Source organism: Bactrocera tryoni, chromosome 5 (assembly GCF_016617805.1).
Source record: "Bactrocera tryoni isolate S06 chromosome 5, CSIRO_BtryS06_freeze2, whole genome shotgun sequence".
Classification (NCBI taxonomy): Eukaryota; Metazoa; Arthropoda; class Insecta; order Diptera; family Tephritidae; genus Bactrocera; species Bactrocera tryoni.
This window is the reverse complement of record NC_052503.1, coordinates 53,028,064-53,045,415: the sequence shown is the minus strand read 5'-3', so window position 1 is coordinate 53,045,415 and position 17,352 is coordinate 53,028,064. Positions and strand designations below refer to the sequence as shown.

General features: G+C 35.4%; 1 protein-coding gene across 3 annotated transcripts in view; it reads left to right on the top strand.

Annotated features, from left to right (window-relative positions):
- The window catches only part of LOC120778952 (nuclear hormone receptor FTZ-F1), a 104,978-nt gene that overhangs the window by 38,627 nt on the left and 48,999 nt on the right, over positions 1-17,352 (top strand). The window lies entirely within an intron of this gene.

Genomic DNA, 17,352 nt, shown 5'->3' with positions numbered 1-17,352 from the left:
ATATCTTTATTTATGGCTTGGTTATGACACTTTATAAGTTTTCGGTTTCCGCCATTTTGTGGGCGTGGCAGTTGGCCGATTTTGCCCATCTGCGAACTTAACCTTCTTATGGAACCAAGGAATACGTGTACCAAGTTTCATCATGATATCTGAATTTTTACTCAAGTTACAGCTTGCACGGACGGACGGACGGACGGACAGACGGATCCGGATTTCAACTCTACTCGTCACCCTGATCACTTTGGTATATATAACCCTATATCTGACTCTTTTAGTTTTAGGACTTACAAACAACCGTTATGTGAACAAAACTATAATACTCTCCTTAGCAACATTGTTGCGAGAGTATAAAAATTGAACATTGGACGGAACATCGTCTCCCTTTGGGTAAAATCATAAGCCCCCGAAGCTACTCGTCAAATTTAAACAAAATTTAGTTCATACTATTATAAAAAGGACCATAAATCTTCAGCAGAATCTTTCTCTCGACAACTCGTTCCGTCGACTCATTAGATGCTGTCATCGTCCATGCCTCTGCACCAAATAACAGGACGGGGCTGATTAGAGAAAGAACTTTACTTCACAATTGTCTACTCAGTTGGAAGTAGCACCTGTTGGAAAGAGCTATTCTGCGTTAGATTTCGAGGCAGACGTTGTTGTTGGTGTTAATGCTGGTTCCAAGATAGACGAAATTATCTACGACTCCAAAGTTATGACTGTCAACAATGACGATATTTTAATGAAATTAAGTTGGTATGCTTTCCTGAAACGTATGTGCTTTCGCGCTAAACATGAATGAAAAAGCATATAGGTCGTGGTCTTAACCTTGTATTTCTATTATAATGATTTCCGATCCTCTGATTGACTATTTTCTTATACATTTAATATATTAAATTCAGCTTTTTTGATGGAGTTTATATCACATACCTCATTTGAGTTAACTATTGGAGTTAGAATCGTGTTCGTTGTCATCGCAGTGATTATTCCTTATAAGCATTTTTATTGTTGTAACGTCATAATGTGTTCACCAAATGAGTCCACTGAAGTTTTCTTTATCTAAAACTTTCGAAAAAGATATTTGTGCTTAATAGAAAAAAAATTTGAAATAAAAATAAATAATGTTTTAGGGAAGTCTTAACACATTTTCTCGTATACCATAACGTCAGTATAGATCATGCATCAGAAACATATGAAGATATCTCGGATGAAGAGCGAAGTGAGACGGGATCAACCGCCACATTAATAATTGAAAAAAAAAACTATAACTTTTATTTGTACGAGGATGCAGAAGTTCACATAACCTTCCCAGAGGTAAAGTTATGTGTGTTAGCTGAAGCGTTTTGGAACTTGGTTGTAGTGCTTTATTAAATCAAAACATTATACCTAATCGAATATTGTTGTGATATAAATCTTTTTGAATGAATATTACTTTCTTATTGATTTAATTAAACCAGAAACCGGGCATGTTCGGACCAGCGATAAAAATATACTTGTTAAGTCGTCATTATGATGTGCGTTATGTGTATTGTTTTAGCTTCGGCACTCGCCTTCGACCTGACTGACTTGGGATGCCCTGCCAGCGGCTTAGTTTTCGGCGGTATCGCTCCCAGGATCATTGTACTTACTGATCCCCCTCAACGAGAATAAGAAACTTCCTCCTTTGGACTTACGCTCCAACCGGAGTTAAAGGAAATACTTCATAAACAATTGAATGTTAATTGTAGTTACTTCAATTATATAGAATACTTTATAGGACTTTCCCAAGGTATATGGGGGTTTCATCAATGGATCTCAGCGCTATACAGTGAGGATTTCCAACAAGTTTAAAGTTTAAATACTCGTTAGTTGTACGAAGAGCTTACTTCAACTTTTCTTTTTTTTTCTTATCGGCTTTCGAAATGTAAGCTGTACTTTATGGTTTCCTCCACAGACGATTACTATTAATTCGTTATTTCGATTGTTTCAAGTTTCCTACCCCTGTTAATAAATGTTGATTTTGAGTTATTTCAAAAATTGCAATGGACGTAAGTTTAGAGGACTCTCCATTTTTTGCGTCAAAGTTAAAAATGTATATTAATTTTTGACTCGAAGAAGCAATTAGCAACGCTTCATGACTACTTAGTAAATATCGTTAATCTGAATATTTTGGTTTTGTGGTCAATCGGAGTAAGCTACTTTTAAATTTTTCTATGTTTACTGCTAATTTCACTAGACCTAAATAATGTTTTGACTCAGACTTTAAAGCATAACTGAGTTCTCTGTGACATGCCTAAGCCTCCATAACATCAAGAGCTCTGTAGATCTTTTATTTTCTTGGTTTCAGTGTTTGTCATCTCAAGGTCATATTTTGTTGTTTTTAAAGTAATTTTGAATAGTTGGTGTAATCCGTAAGTAAACTAGATACAAATTCATCCCAATACCCTTAGGCATAATAAAATGTTTTATGCTTCGTCAAACCCAGCCTAGCGCCCACGCATACATCAATCCAACTTCCCAAAGTCCAATGTCTTAAATTCAAATTCCAAATTATATTGCTGGAGCCAAAAATAAATCATTCGCGTTTACATATATATGTATATACATAAATGCAGGTATATATGTAAGCTACTCATCCATATATCGTTGTCTGTGTATATGTGCGAGGCGCTTTAATAAATGCATTGTAAGTCGTCGGAAACTTTTCGATTTCATTATTGTGAAATTTACCGAAAAATAAAAAAACGAGACGAGTCTGAGAAATCCATGTACGCAAATCGGCTCCACATCAGTTCGACTCTCACTCGAAGGAAACACGTGTTGCGCCTCAATTACTTGTGGTTTGTTGTTAGCCGCTTGCTGCTTGCCGATCGCTGCCTGTGTCAAAGTGCGTCAGTCGTGACTTACGGTTGAGACTGACAGTCGTGTGTACCTATGATTGGGCAACAAAGCCATTCAATTTTCGTATGCCCAAAGACCAGAAAGGGCCGTGTTGCTAAGGGGCCCACTGCAGTGCTCCAGCCACAACTTAGCGCCACGCAACGCTGCAACCCAACAATTAACTACAATAAAAAACAGCACCGCTAACGAGCGTTGTGTGCTTGTTTGATGGGGAAATCTGCGAAAACGCTTATACGCGCACGCACATCGCGCAGCAACAACAATAGCGTGTGTTCTTTTTTATTTCCATTTTTCCTTTTTTTATACTTCTGCTTTCGTACTCAAACGACTCGTAAGTACAAATTTCATGTTGGGCTAGGTTATAAACGTATTGCCGAAAATTGACGGCGGCGGCGTTCCACATGCTCAACTCACAGGAGCGCTGTGAGCGAAAGAGTGAGTGAGTGGGCCGCGCGCTCACGCACAGTATATGTATTGCTGGCAAATGCGGCAGCGCGTTGCGTGCGATCGACGCCCAGCGCGCCACATTCATGCGTAGCGCGGTGCGTGCGTGTATGTTTCGCAAACGGAGTGAGCTGTGCGCGCACATACAAATGTAGGTAGATTTGTTTGAAACAATGTATCTCAGCGTTTCGGCGCGCTCATTATAACGCAAAGCAACGCGTTGTGCCTATCAGCAGCGGCGCGCTATCTGTCCGCTTGCTATTTTGAAACTCTTTAATCGTTTTTGAGCGCCAGCAGCGATTATGAAGTAGCGCTGAGGTACACCGCAGGTGAATGGTGCGGTGTTAGCGGGGAACGCTTGCTTATAGAGCGCGCCACGCTCGCTACTCGACAATGTTTGCCGATTGCGTCGATAATTTCCACTTTGTTTATATAATAATAATCAAAAAAAAATAAAGCTCAACAAGACTTTTTCGTTGTTCAGCTTTTTTGTGCTTCGTACTTTTGTTTGTATTCGTTTTTGTCTCGTGTGGTTTTTTTTTTGACTCGTTTCGTATAGCAAAAGTAGGTTAGTGGGTCACCATATCTAACAGCAGCTACAGCAACAGCAACAGAACTAAAACTTGACGATTCACGCGCAATATGGCAACAAGCATGACAACAACAAAAGCACTTATTTACTTATACTTATATATATGAAATAAAAGTAACAAAAACCAAATTAATTATAACAAAAAAATCTTATAACAATAATCATCGCAACTGACTTAGCCTCATCGGTCGGTCTCAGCTTCAGTTTCAGCTTTAGCTTTGGTGTTGGCTTCAATTTCCAGCGTGTCAGCAAAACTGACGCACATACATACATATATATTAGACGATATTAGTTGGCAGTAGTTGTAGTTATATACTATATATTTACATATTTACATATATACATACATACATTATAGGAATAAATATGCTTAGATACTTCTCACATACTCGTACATATTTATTTTTGGTTAATGAATTTATATTCATCACAAAATAACTATATAAGTAGACAAAAATTCCCTAAAACAGAAATAAACTTATATGTACATCCATACATAATTATAAATATAATATATGCCCATACACACATACATATCCAAATAGATTTCGTGATAAATTTAGTCACCTTAAATTGAAAATATCTGACATCAAAAGAACTGCAGCTATTGAGGTTATGAGGTGATGCGCGGTTGATTGTGCAGCGTTCGGCAAGGTGTGAAGCGTTAATGATGGTTGCCCCACATTTATTTTACTTTTATTTATTTTCATGCATTTCTACTAAGCAGAAGCGGAAGTAGTATTATAATTAAAATTTTAGTTTTTGAATGGGTTGCAGAGTTGCATTTGGGAAGAGTGCAAAATATAACGGTAAACACTGTGTTAATTTGACACTAAAACAACAAAGATTTTTATAATTATTGATTTTGTTTTCAATAATTTTGTTGAAAATTTTGTTCAGTGTTCGAGGCTAGATATACAATTCAGCCTTCCGTATATTTCCCATAAGATCATTGATGTTCTAATCGCTGAGGATCTTACTTAGAAGTCGTGGTACTAAAAGCAAAATCAGGGTTAAAACTTTTATTCTATTCCGGTATAGAAATGATACTATGCCGTTAGAGCAACCCATTTCCTTTTTTAAATGCAACATATCTGTAATTTACGTATGTCTTCATGTGTATATGGTAGACCATAAAGCCGTTACAATAAAACCTGCAAATCTTTATGACCTAAAAAAGTGGCGCTGAATCATTAGATCACCGCTGCAGTTCATATGCAATTTAAGAGTATAAATGAAAGATATAATATTATTTAAATGAAGGATAAAAGCAACACTAACTAAATCACTTTTTCCTCTACAAAAACATGTGCAACTTCTGATGGCGTCTCGACCTTTTGAGTTGTTAATTCGTTTGGAGAAGTGGCGCTCACTATATTCTGGTATTTATAAGTAGGACCAAGGAAGACCAAGCTCAAAAGTGAAGGACTCCATATGTTGTATGTAATCTTCGGGCAATGAAACAAATTTTATGCGTGGAAGATACACCCTTGGAAGTGCTATTTAATGACTCGTTATGAAAACTAAGGTGACAACAGGGAACCTTAATAGTTACGTGTTCTCTCTATGAATATTCGACATTTAAGAAATTGCATCATCAGTTTTATTGCGAAAACCAGGGCTTATCATTGCCATCGATATATAGTACATAAGTACATATATATGTCAATAGCTATAATTCTAATTTTTAGGAAGCCAGAGTGTATAGTGTATAATTCGATCGATATAAGAAGATGTACATTTACGATTTATTTTGATTTGTTGAATACATACAATATGAACTAGATAACTGTATTGGATATACTAACATTAAAACATTATAGATGTGTTAGAGAACCATCAAAAACTATTCATTGACACAATGGGAGGGTGGATCAAAGACAATTACACTCAGTATTTGATTCTTCTTTAGTATTTTAAATTCAAATGAAGCTTTAACTGTTGAGGTAAGTTGCCTATAGCCTCAGCCATGCTTTGGATTCTCTCGACCTCTGAACACTTTCTCGATGTTAACGTCGTTTTTTTTTATAACCTATACTATAGAGTAGAGGGATTGGTTGGGGTTGTTTTTACTGTGCCCAAAAAATAAGGTGACATTGAATTTATTTTGAAAATTATTTATTTATTCTTCCAAATCAATTTCATCCCCTTCAAAGTAATTCCCTTTCGATGCAATGCACTTATGCCAACGGATTTTCCAATCTTCGAAACACTGGTTCTAGTCATTTTCCGGGATGGCCTTCAGTTCCGTCTTCGCTGCGGCTTGAATCTCCTCTATCGTATAAAAACGGTGTCCCTGGAGCGGTCTTTTGAGCTTGGTGAACAGCCAGAAGTCACACTGCGCCAGATCAGGTGATTACGGTGGTTGCGGAACGATATGGGTTGAGTTTTTGGCGAAATGATCACGAATTACGAGGGCAGTATGGGATGGTGCATTATCGTGGTGTAAAAACCAAGAATTGTCTTTCCAGGCGGATAGCGTTACGCAAACGACGTATAACGTTCAAATAATATTCCTTGTTGACTGTTTGACCGGTTGGAAGGAATTCATAATGCACAACACCACGATAATCGAGGTAAACAGTCAACATGACCTTGATTTTTGAGCGACTTTGGCGCGCTTTTTTTGGTTTCGGCTCTCTTTTGGCACGATATTCGCTCAATTGATCGGTTGTTTCGGGGTCGTAAGCATAGATCCAAGTCTCATCGCCAGATATAATGCGTTTCATGACACCCTGGTAGTCGGAAAGCATCGTATCACACACTTCAACGCGACGCCTTTTCTCCAAAAAATTCAATGTTTTCGGTACCAGTCGAGATTTGACGCGCTTGAGGCCCAAAACATCCTTCAAAATGGTATTGGCTGAGCCTTTCGATATGCCAACTTCACCAGCAACGTCTCTAATTGTTAATCGACGGGTTTTCAACACCAAATCTTTGATTTGTTGAACGTGAGCTTCGTCGGTTGAAGTTGATGGTAGCCCTGGACGCTGTTCGTCTTCGACACGTTCAGGGCCGGCTTGGAACACACTATACCACTTGTAAACATATTTTTTAGACATAGCCTCATCACCAAAGGCTTTCGGCACCATCCTCAACGTATCCGCAGCAGAAAATTGATTCCGTAAACAAAATTTAATGCAAATTCTTTGCTCAACAAATTTCGACATCGCAAAAAACGAAAAACTCACTTTTAGCAGCTTACGAAACGACACGTATCTCAAACACTAATGAATATTTCGACATGAAACTTGACATAAATGTGACTGACAGTACTACCAACCTAAAAAAAAATAGTTCTCCAAATCCTTCGACGCGCGCAGTTTAAATTCAAATGTCACCTTATTTTTTGGGCACAGTAAATGTAGCTCGCCAGGGTAAACATTTATAATGTTGCACAATAGATAAAGTATAGATAAGGAAAAAAGATAATTTTTTCGGATTTCTTCAGTTGTTTTTCAACAAATTAAGATATAAATTTTTAAGTATCTAATCTCGAAATACAATAATTTATTCTAAAATTCAATTTCCACTGTAGATGTAGTTTGAGTATCTGCCAATAAGTTCGAAATAGACTAACCCTCATAATTCTTCAAGTTTCATTTGCCTTAGTTGGTCATAAGTAGGTGAAAGTTTCTCAAGAAGCAATCAGAATATTCTGACTTTCACTTTTCGCACAAAACATTTATTATATAATTATACTAAATATACACACGAGCGTTAATATTTCGCAGTACTAGCGCTCATCTATGCACATACTAGAGCTCAGCATTAGCATATCTTACCGCCAGCAATTAGTTTGTTATTGCCGCTGCCTTAGCCACCAATCATTGCCAAGTGTGTAGACTTCAATGTCTTGCGCTGGTTTTTTACAAAACAAAAAAAAATTAATTTAAAAAAAAAGTAGAAGAAAAAAATGGCATGAAAACAATGTAATTTGTAGAAGCGACCGCAAATGCAAAAGCCATCAAAAAAACAAAAAAAAAACACAAAGCATGCAACTTAGTATGTGCGTGTGAATGTGTCTCGATATATGTGTGTGTGTGCGTGCATTTGCATTGCTCATAAAAATAGCAGCACATATAGCGAATACCGCGCGTGCAGTTAGTTCTAAGCCTAAAAATAAATCAAACAAAGTGTATAAGAAAATGAAACAGCAACAACAACTAAAAAGAAAACACCAAGCCAACAACAACAAGCATGCAAATGCTCAAGTATAAGGATGCATGCATGAGCGACGCAACCACGGTCGAGAGCGACCACTTTTCAGTGCCACCACCCAACAGATATGTATGCAATAACAACAGCAATAACAATAATACTATACAAAATAGAAATAGAAACAACAATGTGATAATAAACAAAACAATACCGACAACTAGCCAAGAGCAAGTGCAACTCACTTAGAACTCAGTAATTTACTTACTTATATGCTCAAGTATATATTTGTATATATGCATTTACATATGTATATACAAATATATATAATAATGTATATGGGCATATAAGTGCATATCACTTCCAAGCGCGTAAGCGGGATGAAGAATTATGGGTGATAAAAGTGATTTATTTGATTGCCGCAATGCTATCCCATGGTCGGTACTTAGGTGAGATCCATTCAAACACACACTTACATACACACTCATAGAAACTTTAATAAATTTAGAAACTCATATTCTAAGACCGTTATGTAGCTCTTGTATATTATATTACAAAGTCGGGAAGTATCTTCTGGATCAGTTTAAAGTTGATGTTTCCGAATAATTTATGTAGTAATGATCAGTCTTTTGTTGTTGTGTTCACGTTTAAAAGTGAACTTAGACTAGATCGTTGGGCCTCCACGTCCTACCGCTCTATATCTCTCTCCCTCTAACTCCATATTGTAGATGGATGTGGGTGGCACTCATTAAACTGGCAATGATATGGGTATCTTGTGTATAACGCGTACTATTCAAATGCAGGCCCGAGGCTCTCTATTTCATCGAACTTCAAAATATTGAGCTAGAAATATTTAATATTACTAGTATCTTACCCGGTTGATTAAAAGTCTTCACTTGAGTTTCTTAATTTTGAAAACTCCCTCGTTCAGAACTAACAGTCATAGCTAAAACGGGAAAATTATTTATCTCGAACTGAAAAAAAAGAAAAATTTTCTGCTTTTTATTTTGTGATTAGATATAGTACTTTATTTTTCAATTGTTTCTTCAAGTTCGACGTAGTTTTCCAAAAGTTCTCTGAAGCTTCGACAACGGTCGTACTTGAATAAGTGAGCGTCCAATTTCCCCACCTATTTTTCAGTTTTCCGATTTATAATGGTTTGTTTTCATTGGGTTATAAAATTCATAAGAAAAATGTTTGTCTTAAACGGTTAGATTAGGTTACACTGGCTGCCTTCAACACCCTACGTAGACCTAGAAGTCCTTGTAATGCAACAAGTAGGTTTGTTGTTAGTACGAGTTGTCGTCGTACAAGATGTCAGCGCTTTTTGTGAAGATTAGTAGAGAATTTATATCCTCCAGTCCAGTGAACTGTAAAGCTCCTAGATATCTAAGCCGAGTTCTAGAAAAGGTTGGACATAAGTGTTCCACCTTCTCTCTCATGTCTACTTCTCTGCACTTTCTACAAGTGTCATTGTTAATAATGCTCGCATGTGATGCCAGAAAGCTCTGCTCTGCTAAAGCCGTCCTGCAGTCTTTTCGAGACCGCATGAGTAGGAAGCTTGCGTGACTCCCTTACACATGATTTTGCCGATCCTGCATGCCCCTAAGGCATTCCATTTCACTTTGATCCGTCTGTTAGCCCTTTCGAAAATTTCATTGTGTATCATATTTAACAACTTGCGTTTTTCAGTACTTTTTTGTTTCCCGGAACGTTCTTGTGACCTTTTGTGAGCTTCCTACCTTAATGTCGTGTGCTGGTATTTGGAATAACCTTTCAAGTGTAGTCGATGGAGTGATCCTTACTGTTCCCTTTGGGTCGAGAGCAGCGAGCCGCTTTCAACCGTTCTAGACAAAAAAAGTGTGTCCGTCAATAGCTCCCTTCTTAATTATTGCAGTGCCCTGGCACCGGTCCGAATTGTTTTCCACAAAACGCTATATATGGGATCACACTTTTGAGGACTACATATTGCACATTTTAATTCATTGGTAGACAGGTTTCAAGGATCTAATTACATATCAGATTTAAGGTTTTGCTGCTGATACTAAATTTTTCGCATTCTTTCGCCAAAACTGAAATATTGAAATTTATGGAATATTTTTAAAATCATAATTGGGAAATTATAATAATCGTGGGGTAATTAATATTACGCTGCTGACTTACTAAAAAATTTAATTTGAAGGGACATTTTTAAAATCAAATACCCTTCTTTATTTCTGTAAATTTGGCTACTTCTCATTACCATACATTTACAAGAAGCTTTAAACAGTGGGGAACTTCTTAATATAATTTTGAAAATATATTTTTTTATTAAAAACTGCGAAATTTACTTCATAAAAAGCATTTGTGTGGAGGAAATTTTTTCTAAAATAAGGTATATGTCACTTAGGATAGTATAAGATAAATATAAGTTAAGGGAAATTTTAATACCCAAGGGGAATTTTTTAATATAATGAAAGAAAATGTTGAAACTATGTTTTTTTGTTGAAAACTGCGAAATATACTTAATAAAAAAGCATTTGTGTGGGGAAATTTTTACTAAAATAAGGTATATGTCACTTAGCATAGTATAAGATAAATATAAGTTAAGGGAAATTTTTGAATATAATGAAATAAAATGTTGAAACTGTGTTTTTTTGTTGAAAACTGCGAAATATACTTAATAAAAAAGCATTTGTGTGGGGAAATTTTTACTAAAATAAGGTATATGTCACTTAGGATAGTATAAGATAAATATAAGTTAAGGGAAATTTTAATACCCAAGGGGAATTTTTTAATATAATGAAATAAAATGTTGAAACTGTGTTTTTTTGTTGAAAACTGCGAAATATACTTAATAAAAAAGCATTTGTGTGGGGAAATTTTTACTAAAATAAGGTATATGTCACTTAGGATAGTATAAGATAAATATAAGTTAAGGGAAATTTTAATACCCAAGGGGAATTTTTTAATATAATGAAAGAAAATGTTGAAACTATGTTTTTTTGTTGAAAACTGCGAAATATACTTAATAAAAAAGCATTTGTGTGGGGAAATTTTTACTAAAATAAGGTATATGTCACTTAGGATAGTATAAGATAAAAATAAGTTAAGGGACATTTTAATACCCAAGGGGAATTTTTTTATATAATGAAATAAAATGTTCAAACTATGTTTTTTTATTGAAAACTGCGAAATATACCTAATAAAAAAGCATTTGTGTGGGGAAATTTTTACTTAATTAAGATATTTTACTTTATACGCTCATTTTTATGTATGTAAGTATAGATGTGCATATGTATATTCATACATATATAGTTGAACAATTACCCACATAAACATATGTACGCACACGTGTACCTACATAAAATACACACCAAAGTTGATTACAATTATTTTCATGCAATGACATTGAAAATATGTAAGCACTTAAAAATTATTTCGTAAAAACTTAACTACGAAACCCAAATAATTTCGTCATTATTACATATTTTTATTTATGAACATACTTATGTACATATGTATGTATATCTCACCGTACTAGAAGCGCAATTAAATTTGTGATTGAGAAATTTCCACCGAGCTTATTTATAACTTTTTATGCGTATTGTTTCATTCAAGTATTTTTGTTGTTGCTTTATTTAAGTGGATTTTTTTCGACTATGAAATGTCATGCAATAAAATATGTCGCAATATGCTTTTGGTTAATATAAAGCACACATACATACATACCAACAAATAAATGTGAGATTGTATGCAGATCGCATACAAATTTAACCCTTAGCTGCGCACTCGTGCCAAAAGTGCTATTTTGCAATAAAAGCTGTCGTATAGTTCACCTAGACTGACTGACAGACTGTCTATTCGGATGGCTCGTTGGTTGGCTATTAGCTTTTTGGTTAGCTGCTGGCGCACCGTTGGTAGCGCACAGTTGTGAGCGTCAGTGGTGAGTGCGGTGCGGAGTATTGTAGAGTGGCGATTTGTGGTGAGGTGTGCTGGGGAGTGTAGGCCTAGCGCTAAATGGGCGCACAGCTGTTCAATTACAAATAACGGGGGCGACATGAGGTAGGGGAGGGGGCTATAAAAATTACAATTCATTCTCGAACACTAAACGGAGCACTTGCATATATGTATATATGTATGTACAGATATGTATGTATATAAATGGTTTAATATTTATAGCTATGTATACATATGTATACAAAGCGAGCAAACTTGGCCCACCAGCCAATCAGTCAGCAGCTCGCTCAGAAATTCACCGACCGATCGAACGTCTGTACGCCTAATAGGCAGTCAGATAGACAGACAGCTCGTCAATACATGCGTAAATATAAGTTTGTGTGCGTGTGTGTGTTTGTAAGCACAAGCCATATATTATGCATACAGATAGTGACGGCGGCCGACGCACGCGTAATTTCCGAAAAAACTCGAGCGCATTGCAATTGTTGTTTTTTTTTCTGTTTTCTCAGCTCGCTTTTTTGTTGTGGCCTCGTGACCTACTTCTCGAATTGTTGTATATACTAGTATTTTGCATTTAAAACATTACAAATAAAAAATATTAATTATATGTATACAAAAACAAAAACAAAAAAACAAAAACTAAGTAAAAGATACTTTTGCAAAGAAAATAAAAAATGTTTAAGCTAAATTGCAAATTTAACATAATTTGTATAAAATAAAACTAAAAATAGAAATAAAGAAGTTTTAATAGAGAAATCAAAAGCAGACGGGGCAGAGATGGCATTTCGTAGCCAACACCGTTGCATATTTTAATTTTAAATATATTTTTTTTATATGTATATGTTTGATTTTTTAATTTGTTGAATCAGTGACCACAAAAGCAAAGTTTGAATTAATTACATATATGTATGTACATACATATGTATATATTTGCGTAAATATGTATTTATAGATTTATTTTGCATTTCGGTTTATAAATATGCGCTCGATTATTGATACACTTTAGCTTGGAATAGTGGCAAATGTAGTCCGCGAGTCGTGGAGGCATATATACATACATATTCATACACACACACACACACACATATGCATGTTTAAAAACAACAACTAGTTTAGTCGTAAAAATTATCGAAACTTGTATTGTTTACAGAGCTTTTGTTGTTTTGCTAGTTAACGCGGGATGCTAATTGATAAGCGCTAGCGTTGAGTGAATGCCATTTGTGTTTTATTTTTGTTTTTGTAGGTTTTATAGCTTTACATGATATACATTGCGAAATCGCCTAGGCCTTAGGCAAGGCTAGACTAAAAGCCTATGGAAAACAGTTTATTTAAAGAGTGTTAAAATTATTAAGCACTTTGGGCCACAAAACCACACGTGGATTACGGACCGAAAGATTCTACAGTAAATGTGTATATATTTGCACACAAATCTTGTATAGCATACATACATATGTACGTGTGCTATATATAAGCAACAATATTCCTTGACCAAATCTAGGTGCTTTTCTGACGCTACAATAACGTCTTGTATTGAACTCAAATCATCGCTGGGTTGGATTTGAGTGCATAATAGATTTCAGTTACATATAGATTTATGAATTCATGCAAACCTCGCATTTTTGAACCCTGTTAGAACAAGTTATTAACAAACAACTGCCGCAGCCAAGTTTAGCCCTTGTATATCATGCATTCGAAGTAACCTCATTTTTCTATTTGTTTTATATATCCATAATATAGACAATGATGCAATACTCAAAATCGAAAATTTAGAGTATAAATATTCAGGGTTCTGGAATACAAGACAGAATTGCTTAGGTGTCAGAATTGCAAACCAATTCTGATTTTCAATGGTGCCATAGAATCTGATTGGATTTTCGTCTTTTCGAACATACGCAAAACCAATATTCGAATCAGCTGTTTACTAATGTGGCAAAACTTGCAAAATAATACATTTGGAAGCAATCCTATTGAAGTGTTTAACGAGTTCCGAATTAAAGAGAGATTTTAAGAGATAACATTTATCGAATGAATAAAGACGCATTTTGGTGTTAAATTACGTTTATTACGTTTTGTAAATCTTCTTTAAGAGGGAGTCTGCTTTAGAAGCTTCAAAAAAGTTTTTTTTGCTTAAATCTCTTTAAAAATAATCTAATACCATGTTCAGACCGAAAATTTAAGAGATCAGATTATATTTGAGCATTTCATATCCCAACAGTGTTCTCACTGCCGTTAGAAAGATCAAAAATCAGCTGTAATTGTCATTCAAGAATTCACATCGCTTAATATTTATCAAAAGAAAAGATTGTCATATAGTATTTTGAAATAAAAAGACGTCTTTTCTTAATATTTTCCATATAATACAAATAACGGATGCATTTTTTCATTTGTTAAGTCGATTTTCAGATGAAATTAGATTTATTCTTTAAAAAAAAATGTGTTTGTTTACATTTTTTCCCTTTGTAGTGTCTAAATCAGCTGTGATAATGTAACAGATTTCCAGTGCTGACAAGTAGATTGCGCAAAATCAGAATCGCACAGAGAGATTTAGCGTGGATCAGTTTGAAATCATTTCAATGAAGTGATTTGGAACTGTCATTTTTGTATGACGAAATCTTGATAAATTTTTATGATTAGTGGGATAATCCATTCAACAGCCGAAATCGTGTGATTAAGTGTCGGTCTGAACATGGTATAAGAATATTTCCCCAAGGTTATGAGCGCTTGAGCAGAAAGAAGAAGTTGCACGATTTTTCTTATTGGGGCAGCATAGAAAAAAACTAACCGTCGTATGGAATTGGGGCAAAGTTTATTATCTTTGGCATTAAATTATATTCTATTTAAACTAAAAAAAAAACTAAGAAAAGTTAAGTATGAACATATGTTTAAAGTAAAATTTTTTTAGTCAAAAACCATTTTTTTTCAAATTTTAAAGATTTTTAGAATTTTTCACTTTTTTTTTTAATTTTTCTAGTATAACTTGAACATAAGTTATTAAAAAAAAAATGAATCTCTTTGAATTTTTTGTTTCCGACAGAAATTGCGACCTGCATGCTGCCCGCCGTCTGGCATATGCACATGCTCGAAGCATCTGGCAATTGCTTTTCAAAGGCAGAATATCAAAGATTTCGTATCCAAAAAATTTCTGAATAAAGTTTAAATATATAACTATAAACCCTAGAAATTTCGCCTTAGCCAATTATTTCTTCCCTCCCAAAAAAAACCTCAAAAAATCGATTGTTTTAAGCCTCTAAAGCAGGCTCCGCCCTTAAATATTCGCATTTTTTTTTTCAAAAAACTCAATAAATGAGACATTTCGTGTTTTATACTTATGTTTTCTTCTATAGAAATAAAGATAAATTAATTCGAAATAATAAAATAACTTGATTTCTTAACTTACATTTAAAATCTGTTTGCAACTATCTTCTTGATTTGTTTCTGACAGCAAAACCGAGAAAATTGGTTTTCGTGACACCCAAACCCGATACAAATTCTGTTTCGAATATCAAACCAATAATATCTGAATTCATGACACCTACTGCTTTTTTTGATCTGCTTCAATTCTGATTCCGACGACTATCAGATTCCACCCCTGATTATATTCTCAAGCTAACTTAGAATTTTGTGCCTGAGTAGCCTGAGAACTCAACAATCGTTGCTCAACATTGTCTCGACATTTTTTGAATATAACGGAGTTTTTTATATTATGATACAACGGGAGCGCGACAAAAGTTTCGGATATCAATAAAATTATTTATTCCTGTGAAAGCACATTCGATGTCATTATCTTTGGACTCGTTTTCTTTTGCATGGCCACCACGGGCACGCTTCCAGAAGTTCACTGAACCCAATTTTCGACGGTCGATACTGCTGCAATTTCAAGTTCGATATTCGTACGAAGTCCATCAATCATCGATGCCTTGTTGGCATAGACCATAGACTTGACGTCGACCTACAGGAGATAGTCTGACGGCATCAAATCGCACTACCGAGGCGGCCAATTGACTACGATATTTCGTGAGATAACACGTTCACCAAACTTGGTTTTCAATAAATCGATGGTGACATTCGCTGTATGGCCCGTGGCGCCATCCTGTTGGATGAAACCACATATTGTCCAAGTCGTGCTAAAAATAATCGGTTATCATTGAGCGGTAGCGATTCCGATTCACAGTGATGTCGGTCTTCTTCATCACGGAAGAATTCCGGAATAATGACGCTGCCGGTCCATAAACTGCACCAATCCGTAATTTTTTCGGAATGCAATGGTTCCCCATGGAGTACGGGTGGATTGCTGCCTGATAAATAATGCATATTTTGCTTACTGACGAAGCCATTCAGCCAGAAATGATCGATAATAATCCGGATCATTTTCTAGTTGTTGCTCAGCCCAATTCACGAACATATGACAATTCTGGTGCTCAAGCGGCTTCAGTTCTTGCATCAATTTGATCTTGTAAATATGTAGACCAAGATATTTTCGCAAAGTTCGCCATAACGACGTCATAGAGATGCCCAACGCTTGAGAACGACGTGTGAAAGACTGATTTGGGTCTTCCTCATTTGATGCGCTAGCGCCTGCAATATTCTCGACACTACGGGCACTTCTTTGTCTCACTGGCACGGGAACATTTTGTACTGTTTCTGTTGAATAAAAATTTTCTACTAGGCGTTCAATTGTTGATCTGACAGGACGATTGTAACGACCAACATTGCTCTTAAAAAGGAAGCACCTTTTTCATTGGTCAATATTATCCTGGAAGGTTTCTAAATTTTTTCTTCGCTTATTAAATACCGAGTCAAAGGAAAGTGCAGTGCCTGAAGAATCGAAACTGGAAAGGTTATTCCAATCTCATTGAATGAATTTTAAAATACTGTTATATTCTTTGCCGAGTAAGTACCAGGAAAGCTCAAACTTGTTAAATGTAATTTGTGTAGTTTTTTCACGTATACGAGGATTGTCTTTTATATTTCGGAACTCTCTAGACAAAATCAAATATTAATCATTGAAAATAGTTTATTGTTTTTAAATGCTTGCTATTAAGATCACTTTTGACGAAGCAATTGTCGAAGCTCTTTTGCCACTCTGATAGAGTGTTCAAAAATACCTGTACAGTTGTTTCAGTCGATGCGAGCCCACGCATTGTCTTGATGAAGAGTGATCCGTCATCTGGGATTGGTTTTTCTGATATTTTGAAAGACAATTGGCAAACAAATGATTGTGTACCACTCAGAATTTACTGTTCTGCGTTGTTCTAGTAATATGGTTTTGATACCATTTTCTTAGAAGTGATTCATGCGCAAATAACTATTGTTGGATTCGGCTCATCAGCAGTCGAATAATC